Raw genomic sequence first — 16,493 nt, 5'->3', positions numbered from 1 at the left:
ATTATTATTATGTAAATACATTAAAAATACTTGGTAATGAAAAGAAAAACAGCAGCCGTCGCCATAGCAACGCGTGCAATGACGACGCATGCGCAGTGTTTAATATTGTTCTTGGCACAGTTGAAAAGCATGTTGATGGCATCAAACCAAAACCCGTTATGCCATTGGGTAATAAAACAGGTATGAAAACAGTACTAACAGTACTTTCTGACAGTTATGTAAGAAGATAATGACAGACCCAAAAATATATCGTTTTGAATTTAAAAACCAAATTTTATTTCTTCAGATTATATAAGAAAAAGTGGCGATAAAAGAATAAAATCATCAGAAATACTCTTAAAAATACCGCGTCATAATAAAAACGTCAATAGTAACAAAAAATTAGCAATAAAGAATCTCAGTTTTTCATTTTATCACAATTTCGAGTAAAACTAGACACAAAAGAAAAAACAATTCTAGTAGAATCTCAGTTTAAAAATCCTGTGCCCTTATATAAACACAGTTTAACAAAATTTAGAGAAAGATGAAGCGAAAAAAAAATAGTTCTTAATTCTTAAAACAAAACTAAAAAGCCGAAAATGTAAGAAAAAAAAGCGATTTTAGAAAAAGTCTCAACAAGAAAAAAGTCCTTAAATATGCGCCTGAATAAAATCGCCGTTAAAAACAATAATTTAGAATATAATTCTGATAAAGAAATTGTTTTTAATTCTGCAAATCTCGAGTTTTCATATGGTCGCAAGTGAAGAAGATAAAAAAAGGAGTAGTTTTATTCGTCATTAAAATCTTTTTTCATAATCTTGTAACGTCCACGAATGAGAGAATTCGTGGGAAACCGGGATAGCCTGGTTAATAGAGCGTTGGGACCATTTTCAAGTGGTCGTGGGTTTGACCCCGTCTGCCGAAGAATGCCCGTTTAATGAATGGTAATTGGTGCACGTTTAAGCTGTCGGGACACAAACTCTTCCATGCTTAATTAACAAATCCTTCTTTTGGGGGAACTGATTTGGAGATAGATAATTCTCTGGTTCAGATCCAAATTATGAGCTCTGGATGCATGAGTGGATCCGTCCTTTAAAAGGGCTGTGACATGTGTGTGTCTAAAGTCAACTTCTAGGCCCCGGATGGCGCCAATGAAAAACAAGAAACGCACTTTCTGCTTCAAAATTCGCTTGGTTTCACAGAGCAGGCTTGTTGGTATAAGCAAGTTTCCTTATAAACAGAAAAGATAAGAATGCTTAGAATGAAAGTTTCAAAGAAAATAGCATCTTTCTTGCTTAATACAAGAAGTCGAACATGGCGCAATTTTGGCAAAATCTTGGTGGGCGAAAGCTCTGTCCCCTGAGCCATCACGGCTCTCATATAGGTTCTTTTCTAGTTTATAGGTTTTGTGGTAATATCCTCCCCAAGATTTTATAAGCAATTTAATTTGTAATACAATTATTTATCAACGAAAGCCAGCTCTAGGGTCGATGCGAGCCGGGTGCGGAATTCATATCGCCCTGCCATCGACAGGATTCGGGCCCTGTTCACCTCATTGGTAGGAGAAAACTCTGTCCCCTGCGACATCACAGCTCTGATATAGGTTCTAGTCTAGTTTATAGCTTTTGTGTTAGCTATATCCTCCTCAAGACTTTTTCAGCATTTTAATTTGTAATACAATAATTTATTAACGAAAGCCAACTCTAGGGTCGATGCGAGCCGGGTGCGGAATTCATATCGCCCAGCAATTGACAGGATTCGGGCCCTGTTCACCTCATTGGTGGGAGAAAACTCTGTCCCCTGCTCCATCACATCTGTAATATAGATTCTTGTCTAGTTTATAGGTTTTGTGTTATTAATATCCTCCTCCAGATTTTAAAAGCAATTTAATCTGTAATACAATTATTTATTAACGAAAGCCAGCTCTAGGGTCGATGCGAGCCGGGTGCGGAAAGCGTATGGACCAACCATCAACGAGATTGGGGCCCCCTTCATCTCATTGGTGGGCGAAATCTCTGTCCCCTGTGCCATCACGGCTCTCATAGAAGTTCTTTTCTAGTTTATAGGTTTTGTGTTATTAATATCCTCCTCCAGATTTTAAAAGCAATTTGATCTGTAATACAATTATTTACTAACGAAAGCCTGCTCTAGGGCCGATGCGAGCCGGGTGAGGTATTCATATCACCCAGCCATTGACAGGATTTGAACCCTGTTCACCTCATTGGTTAGAGAAAACTCTGTACCCTGCGCCATCACAGTTCTGATGTAGGTTCTTTTCTAGTTTATAGGTTTTGTGTTATTAATATCCTCTTCAAGATTTTTTAAGCATTTTAATTTGTAATACAATAATTTATTAATGATACCAGCTCTAGGGTCGATGCGAGCCGGGTGCGGAATTCATATCGCCCAGCAATTGACAGGATTCGGGCCCTGTTCACCTCATTGGTGGGAGAAAATTCTGTCCCCTGCGCCATCACATCTGTAATATAGATTCTTGTCTAGTTTATGGTTTTTGTGTTATTAATATCCTCCTCCAGATTTTAAAAGCAATTTGATCTGTAATACAATTATTTATTAACGAAAGCCAGCTCTAGGGTCGATGCGAGCCGGGTGCGGAAAGCGTATCGACCAACCATCGACGAGATTGGGGCCCTCTTCACCTCATTGGTGGGTGAAATCTCTGTCCCCTGTGCCATCACATCTCTGATATAGGTTCTTGTCTAGTTTATAGGTTTTGTGTTATTAATATCCTCCCTCCTCAAGATTTTTTAAGCATTTTAATTTGTAATACAATAATTTATTAATAAAAGCCAACTCTACGGTCGATGCGAGCCGGGTGCGGAATTCATATCGCCCAGCCATTGACAGGAATCGGGCGCTGTTCACCTCATTGGTAGGAGAAAACTCTGTCCCCTGCGCCATCACCTCTGTAATATAGGTTCTTGTCTAGTTTATAGGTTTTGTGTTATTAATATCCTCCTTCCTCAAGATTTTTTAAGCATTTTAATTTTTAATGCAATAATTTATTAATAAAAGCCTACTCTACGGTCGATGCGAGCCGGGTGCGGAATTCACATCGCCCTGCGATCGACAGTACTCGGGCCCTGTTCACCTCATTGGTGGGAGAAAATTCTGTCCCCTGCTCCATCACAGCTCTGATATAGGTTCTTTTCTAGTTTATAGGTTTTGTGTTAATAATATCCTCTTCAAGATTTTTTAAGCATTTTAATTTGTAATACAATAATTTATTAATGAAGCCAGCTCTAGGGTCGATGCGAGCCGGGTGCGGAATTCATATCGCCCAGCCATTGACAGGATTCGGGCCCTGTTCACCTCATTGGTGGGAGAAAACTCTGCCCCCTGCGCCATCACATTTGTAATATAGATTCTTGTCTAGTTTATGGGTTTTGTGTTATTAATATCCTCCTCCAGATTTTAAAAGCAATTTGATCTGTAATACAATTATTTATTAACGAAAGCCAGCTCTAGGGTCGATGCGAGCCGGGTGCGGAATTCATATCGCCCAGCCATTGACAGGATTCGGGCCCTGTTCACCTCATTGGTGGGAGAAAACTCTGTCCCCTGCGCCATCACAGCTCTGATATAGGTTCTTGTCTAGTTTATAGGTTTTGTGTTATTAATATCCTCCTCAAGATTTTTTAAGCATTTTAATTTGTAATACAATAATTTATTAATGAAGCCAGCTCTAGGGTCGATGCGAGCCGGGTGCGGAATTCATATCGCCCAGCCATTGACAGGATTCGGGCCCTGTTCACCTCATTGGTGGGAGAAAACTCTGTCCCCTGCGCCATCACAGCTCTGATATAGGTTCTTGTCTAGTTTATAGGTTTTGTGTTATTAATATCCTCCTCAAGATTTTTTAAGCATTTTAATTTGTAATACAATAATTTATTAATGAAGCCAGCTCTAGGGTCGATGCGAGCCGGGTGCGGAATTCATATCGCCCAGCCATTGACAGGATTCGGGCCCTGTTCACCTCATTGGTGGGAGAAAACTCTGTCCCCTGCGCCATCACAGCTCTGATATAGGTTCTTGTCTAGTTTATAGGTTTTGTGTTATTAATATCCTCCTCAAGATTTTTTAAGCATTTTAATTTGTAATACAATAATTTATTAATGAAGCCAGCTCTAGGGTCGATGCGAGCCGGGTGCGGAATTCATATCGCCCAGCCATTGACAGGATTCGGGCCCTGTTCACCTCATTGGTGGGAGAAAACTCTGTCCCCTGCGCCATCACAGCTCTGATATAGGTTCTTGTCTAGTTTATAGGTTTTGTGTTATTAATATCCTCCTCAAGATTTTTTAAGCATTTTAATTTGTAATACAATAATTTATTAATGAAGCCAGCTCTAGGGTCGATGCGAGCCGGGTGCGGAATTCATATCGCCCAGCCATTGACAGGATTCGGGCCCTGTTCACCTCATTGGTGGGAGAAAACTCTGTCCCCTGCGCCATCACAGCTCTGATATAGGTTCTTGTCTAGTTTATAGGTTTTGTGTTATTAATATCCTCCTCAAGATTTTTTAAGCATTTTAATTTGTAATACAATAATTTATTAATGAAGCCAGCTCTAGGGTCGATGCGAGCCGGGTGCGGAATTCATATCGCCCAGCCATTGACAGGATTCGGGCCCTGTTCACCTCATTGGTGGGAGAAAACTCTGTCCCCTGCGCCATCACAGCTCTGATATAGGTTCTTGTCTAGTTTATAGGTTTTGTGTTATTAATATCCTCCTCAAGATTTTTTAAGCATTTTAATTTGTAATACAATAATTTATTAATGAAGCCAGCTCTAGGGTCGATGCGAGCCGGGTGCGGAATTCATATCGCCCAGCCATTGACAGGATTCGGGCCCTGTTCACCTCATTGGTGGGAGAAAACTCTGTCCCCTGCGCCATCACAGCTCTGATATAGGTTCTTGTCTAGTTTATAGGTTTTGTTTTATTAATATCCTCAAGATTTTTTAAGCATTTATATTTGTAAAACAATAATTTATTAATGAAACCAGCTCAAGAGTCGATGCGAGTCGGGTGCGGAATTCATATCGCCCAGCAATTGACAGGATTCGGGCCCTGTTCACCTCATTGGTGGGAGAAATCTCTGCCCCTGCGCCATCACAGCTCTGATCTCGGTTCTTGTCTAGTTTATACGTTTTGTGTTATTAATATCCTCCAAGATTTTTTAAGCATTTTAATTTGTAATACAAAAATTTATTTATGATACCAGCTGTAGGGTCGATGCGAACCGGGTGCGAAATTCATATCGCCTAGCAATTGACAGGATTCGGGCCCTGTTCACCTCTTTGGTGGGAGAAAACTAAGTCCCCTGCGCCATCACAGTTCTGATATAGGTTCTTGTCTAGTTTATAGGTTTTGTGTTATTAATATCCTCCTCAAGATTTTTTAAGCATTTTAATTTGTAGTACAATAAATTATTAATGAAACCTGCTCTAGGGTCGATGCGAGTCGGGTGCGGAATTCATATCGCCCAGCAATGGACAGGATTCATGCCCTGTTCACCTTATTGGTGGGAGAAAACTCTGTCCCCTGCGCCATCACAGCTCCGATATAGATTCCTGTCTAGTTTTTAGGTTTTGTGTTATTAATATCCTCCCTCCTCAAGATTTTTTAAGCATTTTAATTTGTAGTACAATAAATTATTAATGAAACCAGCTCTAGGGTCGATGCGAGCCGGGTGCGGAATTCATATTTCCCAGCAATTGACAGGATTCGGGCCCTGTTCACCTCATTGGTGGGAGAACACTTTGTTCCCTGCGCCATCTCAGCTCTGATATAGGTTCTTGTCTAGTTTATAGGTTTTGTGTTATTAGTATAGTCTTCAAGATTTTTTAAGCATTTAATTTGTAATACAATAATTTATTAATGAAACCAGCTCTAGGGTCGATGCGAGCCGGGTGCGGAATTCCTATCGCCCAGCAATTGACAGGATTCGGGCCCTGTTCACCTCATTGGTGGGAGAAAACTTTGTTCCCTGCGCCATCACAGCTCTGATATAGGTTCTTGTCCAGTTTATAGGTTTTGTGTTATTAATATCCTCCCTCCTAAAGATTTTTTAAGCATTTAATTTGTAATACAATAATTTATTAATGAAACCAGCGCTAGGATCGATGCGAGCCGGGTGCAAAATTCGTATCGCCCAGCAATTGACAGGATTCGGGCAATGTTCACCTCATTGGTGGGAGAAAACTCTGTCCCCTGCGCTATCTCAGCTCTGATATAGGTTCTTGTCTAGTTTATAGGTTTTGTGTTATTAGTATCCGCCTCAAGATTTTTAAGCATTTTAATTTGTAATACAATAATTTATTAATGAAACCTGCTCTAGGGTCGATGCGAATCGGGTGCGGAATTCATATCGCCCAGCCATTGACAGGATTCATGCCCTGTTCACCTTATTGGTGGGAGAAAACTCTGTCCCCTGCGCCATCACAGCTCTGATTGTTATTGTCTAGTTTATAGGTTTTGTGTTATTAATATCCTCTTCAAGATTTTTTAAGCATTTTAATTTGTAATACAATAATTTATTAATGAAGCCACCTCTAGGGTTGATGCGAGCCGGGTGCGAAATTCATATAGCCCTGCCATTGACNTAGTCATCATCTGTATTTGAACCCGGCTCACCTCATTGAAAGCTGATCGCTCTATTCCTTCAGCCATCATGTCATTAAAACAATGTCTTACATATTGCCTTGAAATATACCAATTGTGCATTTTAGTTTTTATTATTTTTTTTACTAGTATCATATTAAAACACGCCATGAATATCTGAAACTCTGAGTGACAATTAAGTATAAAACTATACTTTGCAAGGTCTTAAATTTGGTAATGTGTAAAAGACAACATAGTGAAAAAATACTTAATTGATCAGATCTTAGAAATTCAGATCTTAGGTTCCCTATCTGTAACTTAGCAAAACAAAAAATTTCAAAGCTCTTTTAAAAAAAAAGTATTTAAGTTCTTTTTTGCAAATTGTTCAATACTTTATATATACATTTTTTCATTCTGTTAAGCGTTATTAACTAATTATCCCACATCAACGTGACTAATTCATTTCGTCGATACAATTGTTCTTTACTATAAGGTCTTAAATTTTTAACAAAAAAGTGCTCAAGAGTTCTTTCTTTAAAAAAGAAAAAAAAGATAAATGTTTACTGATTCTGAAATAGATCTTAATTGGTTTCAAAAAGATTAAAATAAAAATACCGTCTTCCAAAATATTTACAAAAATTGAAGTATCTAGGAAGTTCTTTTTTTATATTTTCTTTTTACGCCACATTACGAAAATAAAGAAATTTTAATTTGAACTTTAAATCAAGTAACTAAAAATTGCAATGTCTAATTCTTTTCAAAATAACTTTGTTCAAGAAATTTTTTAGCTGCTTTAAATAAAAATTAGGTGACCGCAAATATAGTATTTTCAATGTGAGGCCAAATTCATAAACTTAGCTAATAAGGTAAAATGTATTAATTTTAAACTTGTGTAATTTTTTTAAATAATTCCTTCCTTGAAATGTTTGACACCTCTTTTCAGATATAAGTAGTTGGGATAAAAATTGTACAGAAGCAGCTAAAAAATTATCAAGAGGAATAACGTTTAAAAAAAGTATGATAGTTGTAGTTCATTTACGTCGCTCTAGAGCTGCACAATGGGCTATTGGCGACGGTCTGAGAGTTATCTCAAAAAAAAAAATTATGATAATAGAATATAAACTTGTCAAATCTAATATTTTTAATGATAAAACTTTTTAATGGGTATTTTGCATTATTAGTGTCATCCATCTATTAAGATTCAACTCTCTCCCATTTCGAATAAATTATGAATTTCTAATTTTGTATGATTTTGAAAGTTCTGAATACTGAAGCACTTAAAGGTGCTTATTTCTGATTTTTGTTTTCTAAAAGCCCTTATAGGTAATTTATTTTATTGGGTGTTGTTAAAAAATTGCTTAATTTTCTTTTTTCGAAAATGAGATTATTTTTTCTTTACCAATTTTGCCACGCGTAACGCAAAAGCATACTTTTCACATAGTTTTCTTAGTCAACGTTTTCTCAATTCTGTCAACCACAATATATTTCGGTGTACTGTCAGTCCGTAGCCTATGAAAGCTCCAACCATTTTATATATTTCATGAAATACTTCACGCTGGGTTCGGGGTAATTCTTGCACTCTCATTTCAAATCAAATTCAATTAAAAGGAAATTGCATTCCTGACTTGCATCATATTCGACAAGAAGACAACATATTCGTCAATATTTAAGCAAACAAAAAACCGATAATTTTCGTGCAGAAAATGTTTGAGGCCTTCTAATCACATTTTTAAAAAAAAATAAGAACTTTCATTGCGGAAAAAAATGCTCGATATAAGTGAATTAAAATAATTTTTCTGCTGAAATCATTTAAAATCTTCACGCAGACTTACCAAAAATAGGTTGAAAAATTTTAATAAATGAATTGTAAATAATAATGTAAACTTTAACGTCCTGATAGGAAATGATATTTTCTAATAATGATAATAAAACCATTTCGAGATTAATCCCCTGTAGTATTAAATAAATAAACGTTAAATTGAAATGACTGGATGATAAATAGTATATTACCCATTTAAAATAAAACAGTTACTAAATAAATCTCAATGTAGCGAAAATTTAAATGTATTGAACAGCGCGTAAACCTTGCCCAAAATGCAGCAAAAAAAATAAACTAAATGTTTCTGTTTTGTTTATAAATAGTTCAGTAGAATTTTTTGTCGTATCTTCGAATATGATTTAATTTTGAGTGAAAAAAGATGAAATTAGTGAATTATTGATGCAAATGTTATATTGAAGCGTCTAAGTAATAAATGATTCGCAATCAAAATAAGTTGAGCAAATAAAAATTTGTAAGTACAAAGTAAAGTAAAACGTAAAAATAAAAATTGCGCACAGTAATGCATAAAGTGAAGCGAAAATATAAGGTGTAAAAAGTAAAATATTTAATGAAGTAGAATATGAGTTTAGTACAATGAAGTAAAAAAAAAGCTTAAATTGAAACAAAACATAAAATATTAAACAGAAATTATAGCAGAGAATAAAGAGTGGTAAAATGTGAACTATCAGGAAAAGTTAAAGCGTTTAAAATATGAATTATAATGTAAAGTGGTACGTAAAAAGTGAGGTAAAGTGAAGGAAAAAGTAAATTTTTTAAAAAAAAGCGCAAGTAAAAAATACGGAGTTAAATAAACATGAAGTAAAAATCTGAAAGTACAAAAAGTATATAAAAAAGTTAAGCATAGTAGAAAGCATAGCTTAAAAAAATGGGTAAAATATTAAGAAACGTGTAAAGCAAATAAAGATAAATTCAAGTGAAGAGTATATACAGTAAAGTGTAAAATAAAGCATTAACTATAAAATTGAATATCAAATAATATAAAGCAAAAAATATGAAAAACTATCATGTAGAGAATAAAATAAAGCTTAAAGTATAAAACAATGCTTAAAGTAAAAATTATATTAAAATGTAAAATATAGTTAAAGAAGACTCTAAAATATAATGTAGTGAAAAATACAGCATAGTTTAAAGTAAAGTATGAAATAGAAGCGTCAAGTAAACAAAGCATAAATAAAAGTATGAAGTAAAATAGAATGTGAAGTATAAATTAAATCATAAAATGCAAAGTAAACAACTAGTAAAGTAATGCGTAAAGTAAAAAGTGGAAAGCATAATGTAAAAATTGTATAAACTAAAAAGTAAGCGTAGAATTAAATGTAAAATAAAATGCGTGTCAAGTGGAAATTAGAAGGTTAAGTAAAACGTGAAGTATAAATTACAGTGTAAGATAAAAAGTAAAGCATAAAACATAAAGTGAAGCTTAATGTAAAATAACCAAATCTCATCTTTTACTTAAGTAAGAAAGTAACAACGCACTATCTTGCTCTAATTTTGGCTCTTACTGAAGTAATCTAATTTATAGAATTCAAATAAACAAGGTAACTTTTCAAAAATTTAAATTAGTAGATATTTCAATTCATTTTAGTGAAGAGTATTCATTATTTCTGTTTTTCTGTTAAAAATCTTGATCTATGAAACACGTAACAGCAATTGTTGGCCAACTTTTATTTTAAATTTGTTAATTAAGTCATTTTAATTGCTATTTTTTAAAAGAAAAATTTAAAAAAAAATAATGTGATTTAAATGTCTTACGCAGGCGTGGCTCATATCCCATCTGCCACTTGTCAGAAAGAGAAAAAAAAATCACAAACCCCTACCTCCTTTATGTCCTTGCATAATGCTTGAAAGATCCCTATAATGTGACATAAGTATTAATGTAATAATAATAAATATGTGATGTTTTTTCAGCTTTCGAAAACTTCATGAAGTACAAATTCAACGATGATTCGACATCTTAGCTTTTTAGAGGTAAGTAATATAAAAGAATGTTTAATAATTTTCATGTTCATATGAACCAACATTTATATAAATTTTCAAGAAAACAAAGAGCTATATAAATAAAGACATCAAAACTCATTTCGTATACTAAAAAGAATTTGCGTCCAAAACTTAGCCTAGACGACAACTTATATGTCAAAAACTCAAACAATAAAACAATTGTTTTCGTTCAGAAAATTTTTGTAGACCTTCCAATCAAGTTAAATCAATTTAAAAAAAGGGAAGGGCTACGCAAAAAATTTACGCAATTCGGGCCCTGTTCACCTCATTGGTGGGAGAAAACTCTGTCCCCTGCGCCATCACAGCTCTGATATAGGTTCTTGTCTAGTTTATAGGTTTTTTGCTATTAATATCCTCCTGAAGATTTTTTAAGCATTTTAATTTGTAATACAATAATTTATTAATGAAACCAGCTCTAAGGTCGATGCGAGCCAGGTGCGGAATTCATATCGCCCTGCCATTGACAGGATTCGGGCCCTATTCACCTCATTTTTGGGAGAAAACTCTGTCCCCTGCGCCATCACAGCTCTAATATAGGTTCTTTTCTAGTTTATAGGTTTAGTGTTATTAATATTCTCCTCAAGATTTTATAAGCATTTTAATTTGTAACACAATAATATATTAATGAAAGCCAACTCTAGGGTCGATGCGAGTCGGGTGCGAAATTCGTATCGCCCAGCCATTGATAGGATTCTTGCCCTGTTCACCTCATTGGTGGGAGAAAACTCTGTCCCCTGTGCCATCACAGCTCTGATATAGGTTCTTGTCTAGTTTATAGGTTTTTTGTTATTAATATCCTCCAAGACTTTTTAAGCATTTTAATTTGTAATACAATAATTTATAATTGAAACCAGCTCTTAGGTCGATGCGAGTAAATTTTTTTAAAAAATGCGTAAGTAAAAAATACGGAGTTAAATAAACATGAAGTAAAAATCGGAAAGTAGAAAAAGGGAAGTATATAAAAAAAAAACAAGCATAGTAGAAAGCATAGCTTAATAAAATGGGTAAAATATTAAGAAACGTGTAAAGCAAATAAATTTAAATTCAAGGGAAGAGTATATACAGTAAAGTGTAAAATAAAGCATCAATAATAAAATTGAATATCGAATAATATAAAGCAAAAAATATAAACTTTCATGTAGAGAATAAAATAAAGCTTGAAGTATAAAACAATGCTTAAAGTAAAAATTATATTAAAATGTAAAATATGGTAATGTAAAGAAGACTCTAAAATATAATGTAGTAAAAAATACAGCATATATTAAAGTACTGTATGAAATAGAAGCGTCAAGTAAACAAAGCATAAATAAAAGTAGGAAGTAAAATAGAATGTGAAGTATAAATTAAATTACAAAATGCAAAGTAAACAACTAGTAAAGTAATGCGTAAAGTAAAAAGTGGAATGCATAATGTAAAAATTGTATAAACTAAAAAGTAAGCGTAGAATTAAATGTAAAATAAAATGCGTGTCAAGTGGAAATTAGAAGGTTAAGTAAAACGTGAAGTATAAATTACAGCGTAAGATAAAAAGTAAAGCATAAAACATAAAGTGAAGGGTAATGTAAAATAACCAAATCTCATCTTATACTTAAGTAAGAAAGTAACAACGCACTATCTTGCTCTAATTTTGGCTCTTACTGAAGTAATCTAATTTTAGAATTCAAATAAACAAGGTAACTTTTCAAAAATTAAAATTAGTAGATATTTCTATTCATTTTAGTGAAGAGTATTCATTATTTCTGTTTTTCTGTTAAAAATCTTGATCTATGAAACACGTAACAGCAATTATTGTCCAACTTTTATTTTAAATTTGTTAATTAAGTTATTTTAATTGCTTTTTTTTAAAAGAAAAATTTAAAAAAAAAATGATGTGATTTAAATGTCTTGCGCAAGCGTGGCTCACATCCCATCTGCCACTTGTCAGAAAAAGAAGAAAAAAGTCACAAACCCCTACCCCTTTATGTCCTTGCATAATGCTTGAAAGATCCCTATAATGTTGCATAAGTATTAATGTAATAATAATAAATATGTGATGTTTTTTCAGCTTTCGAAAACTTCGTGAAGTACAAATTCAACGATGATTTGACATCTTAGCTTTTTAGAGGTAAGTAATATAAAAGAAAAGTTTAATAATTTTCATGTTCATATGAACCAACATTTGTATAAATTTTCAAGAAAACAAAAAGCTATATAAATAAAGACATCAAACCTCATTTCGTATACTAAAAAGAATTTGAGTCCAAAACTTAGCCTAGACAACTTATATGTCTAAAACTCAAACAAAAAAAAACAATTGTTTTGGTTCAGAAAATTTTTGTAGACCTTCCAAACAAGTTAAATCAATTTAAAAAAAAAGGAAAGGGTACGCAAAAAAAAAAACGCGATACATGCAAATTACAGGGTGGCTGCGAAATAGTGTTACAAATATCGAGTCATTTTGCTGTATAGATATTAAATTAAAAATGAGAAATACACAAATATGATGAACACTATAAAGGAAGTTTACCTAAAAAAATCTTTTATTCGAGCAGATCTCCATCTTTATCGATTACTAAAGATAATCTCTTGTGCCATTGTCCGATGGCGGCCCGAATAATTTTAAGAGGTAATGGGTCCCATTCACACAATAAAAAAGCTATGGGTCTGTGCATTCACTTTAGACTCTAAAATACCCCAAACGCAATAGTCTTTCCCCAACCTTCTTATCACTGCGGACCAATCAACGTTAAGTAATTTTACCACTGTGGAGGGGGTCGTATATTATTTTGATTTATTAATTTTAATTTAATTGTATTTAAACATGCCTTTATAATAAAATACAGTTACACCAAAAAATAAATATAAAGTGATTTAACATTTTAACTTACTAGAACGTTAAATCAATGAGAACCCTGAGCTTGTTTCTTTGCAATGAGACGGTTCCATCTGCGGGTAATCGGAGACAATGATACATTACAAGTATTAAAAAATTTATGTCACTACCTTCGGGGGTCCCTTTTTTTTAAATAAATAAAATTTTAATGGAGCGAAGATATTTTTAATTTGGTGTATAAACCTAGGAATTTAAAATCAGTTTCAATGAAATGGGCGGTCGGTACCATTTGATCCGGGGGTTGGGGAACACTGGTCTAGAGGATTAAGATCTAGTGAAGAAGAGGGACAATCTTCTTGCTTAATAAATTTGAGACAATTGACATGGAACCAAGCCTATGTTATTTTGGCTTTGTGTGACGGTGCTGAATCTTTTTAAAATATCCATACCTTTTTGGTATACAATCTGTCAGCATGTGTAGCCAATACTTCCTTTTTGTAATATTCAGCATTGACTTTCGATGTTACCCCGTTATCGATGAATTTCAGAGAAAAATTTTCCGTTATTTGACACAGCAACCAAAACCATTACAGAAATCTTGTGCTGAAAGCGTTGAACAGTTCTTAAACTTTCAGGTATAGCATCGAAGGTTGCTGAATATACAACATTATTTTTAGCATTATAACTTTTTTGTGTGCAAAATATTTACACATCAGAAAAGACTATTCTGTTAACAATTTGATACTGTGCCGGTCAAGCGATTTCTTGCACCATCGTAACTTTTTTAATTTTTGAGCAGTTGTCAAACCTTGAACTTTTCTTTTGAGATAAGGGCGGAAACCCAAGTCTATATTCAACAGAACTTGCTTAGACTCTCGCTCACTTCTGCAACCATTTTATTAGTAGGGCTCTGTGGATTTTTTTGTATCTTTTCAGGAGTTTTAAAATGCTCATTTTTGTTATAAATGACCTGAGACGATCTTTACAGCTTTTAGTATCCAATAATCGATTTATAGTTCTATCTATAAATGCTCTATTATATCCAAGTGATTTTAATTGCTTGAAGATTTCTACGTGCAGAAAATCCGTGATCGAAAAGCTTTAAAAAGCTTCAGTCCTTTCGATTCCATCCTTAAATTTATTCTAAATGCTTTGCTTTATGCAAGAATCGTCTGCTCTTATAGAAAGCGCCAATCACAGGAATAGTGAGAGAGAAATTGTTTTGCCAATTGATTAAAATTAATTATTTTTTGTTGTAACTGTATTTTGTAGCTACCCTGTAAAATGATTAAATTTCCTGCTGGAAATCTTCGAAATCTTGGCGAGGACTGAAGAAAAATTAAAAAATTTTAATCAATGAATTATAGGTAATTAGTTAATTGTAACAAGTCCTGATAGGGAACTGTGCTTTCTAATAAAGAGAATAAAACCATCTCGAGATTAATCACCTGTAGTATTAACACGTTGAATGCCACGCTAATTTTACATGGCTTGCCCGTCTGGCCAGAATTATTTTCTCAGTATATATTGCATTAATTTCTTCAAACCATTTTAGTAGCGATAATAATACGAGACGCATCCAGAAAGTAAGTTTCCCGATGTTTTCTCCTTTAAAGTAAACGTAATTAGCCGCGTCAATTGCGCATGCGTAATAGATCCCTGACGTAGGAATCATCGTCAGGGATCGCCAGCCCAAGAGGTCCCTCGTTCCAGCAGCTTTGGAAGCTTTTATTCCTTCTCCTGTCATCTGCGAGGTTCGGTCAGTGATAAAGTTCTTGAATACGCAAAGCATTGCGAAAATTGAAATTCATCGTCAGGTCTATGGGCCGAACTTCTTGAGTAAGTAGATGGTGCGTCGCTGGTGTAAGCAGTTTTCCAATGCTCGTCCACATACGGCTCGATGCACAGATGTTTGGACAGAATTTGGCTGGGAGTTGTTTGATCATCCATCCTACAGCCCTGATCTTGCTCCCAGCGATTTTCACCTTTTCTTGCACATCAAGTAATTCCTGTCCTCCGGTGAGCGTTTTGGCAACAACGCAAAGTTGAAGACGTCTGTCACACGCTGGTTCCATTCACTGGCGACAGAGTTCTACGACAGAGGGATACAAAAGTTGATTCCACGATACAAGTGTCCCAATTCTGGTGGTGGCTATGTAGAAAAGTAGCTGAAACATTGCTGTACTTGTTGCCAATAAATATGTTCCTGAAAGTATGAGTTCTACTTTGAAAAAAAATAGGGATACTTACTTTCTTTTTTCCCCTCGTATAAAAAAATTAAAAGTATTAAAAATTTACTCGAATTATGTGTTTCTTATAATCTTGGCTTCTCCGGTGACCCCCGTGGATCTACGAACAAACTCAGGGCCGGTCACCGGTGACCCCCATGGCATTCAACGTGGTAAATTATTAAACGTTTTATTGAAAAGTCTTGATAAAGAATGGTAACATTATCCAAGTAAAATAAAAGTTTTAAATTAAATTTCAAATTAGCAAAGTATTATATTTATTGAACTGCTGTTAAACCTTGACATAGTCCTAAAATGAGGTAAAAATAAAATTAAATTAAAAAGCCTAAAATAAATGCATTTTTAGTCATAAATAACTAAGAATTACTAAGTAGAGTTTTCTTTGTCGTATCTTCGATTATGATCTCATTTTTCATTAAAAAAAAATTAAATTAGTAAATTAGAAGCATAAATTACATAATGTTTTACTGAATCATCCCGATATTAAATCATGCGAAAACCAAATTAAAGTAAATTTAAGCATGAAATAAAGTGCAAAGTTTAATATAAATAGTAAAATAAGAATTGTACATAGTAGTAATGTATAAAATACTTGTATAAAGTAAAGCTTAAAATATAAGGAATGCATACTTTTTACTTCACTAAACATTTTACTCTTTAAAGTAAAAGTAGAAATTATTGAAAGAATAAAGATGAGTAAAGTACCGGGTAAACTAAAAGCGCAAAATATGAAGTATAAAGTAAAGTGTAAAGCATAAAAAATTACGTAAAAAGCGAAAAGTATAAAATGCAAAGTATAGAAAAAAGTTAAACATAATATAAAGTATACCATAAGTAACGCATAAAATATAGAGAAAAGTGTAAAGTATAATGAAAAGCGCGAAGCAAATAAAGGATAAGATAGCGTGAAATATATAGGAAAGTATAAACCAAAGCTTTAAATGTTAAGTAAAATATAAAATAACGTAAAGCAATTTAAAATAATTTAACC

At 33.7% G+C, this 16,493-nt stretch overlaps 1 long non-coding RNA gene across 2 annotated transcripts in view; it reads left to right on the top strand.

The window, feature by feature from the left end:
- LOC122272010 (uncharacterized) overlaps positions 1–16,493 on the top strand; it is a 61,140-nt gene that overhangs the window by 39,999 nt on the left and 4,648 nt on the right. For both annotated transcript variants that reach the window (XR_011636246.1, XR_011636245.1), the window contains one exon: positions 10,352–10,411. This is a non-coding gene — a long non-coding RNA (uncharacterized lncRNA). The remainder of the gene's footprint in view (positions 1–10,351; positions 10,412–16,493) is intronic.

The sequence above is a fragment of the Parasteatoda tepidariorum genome, chromosome 2 (genome assembly GCF_043381705.1).
Source record: "Parasteatoda tepidariorum isolate YZ-2023 chromosome 2, CAS_Ptep_4.0, whole genome shotgun sequence".
Taxonomy (NCBI): domain Eukaryota; kingdom Metazoa; phylum Arthropoda; class Arachnida; order Araneae; family Theridiidae; genus Parasteatoda; species Parasteatoda tepidariorum.
The sequence above is the reverse complement of the archived record's forward strand: the minus strand, read 5'-3'. Positions and strand labels throughout refer to the sequence as shown.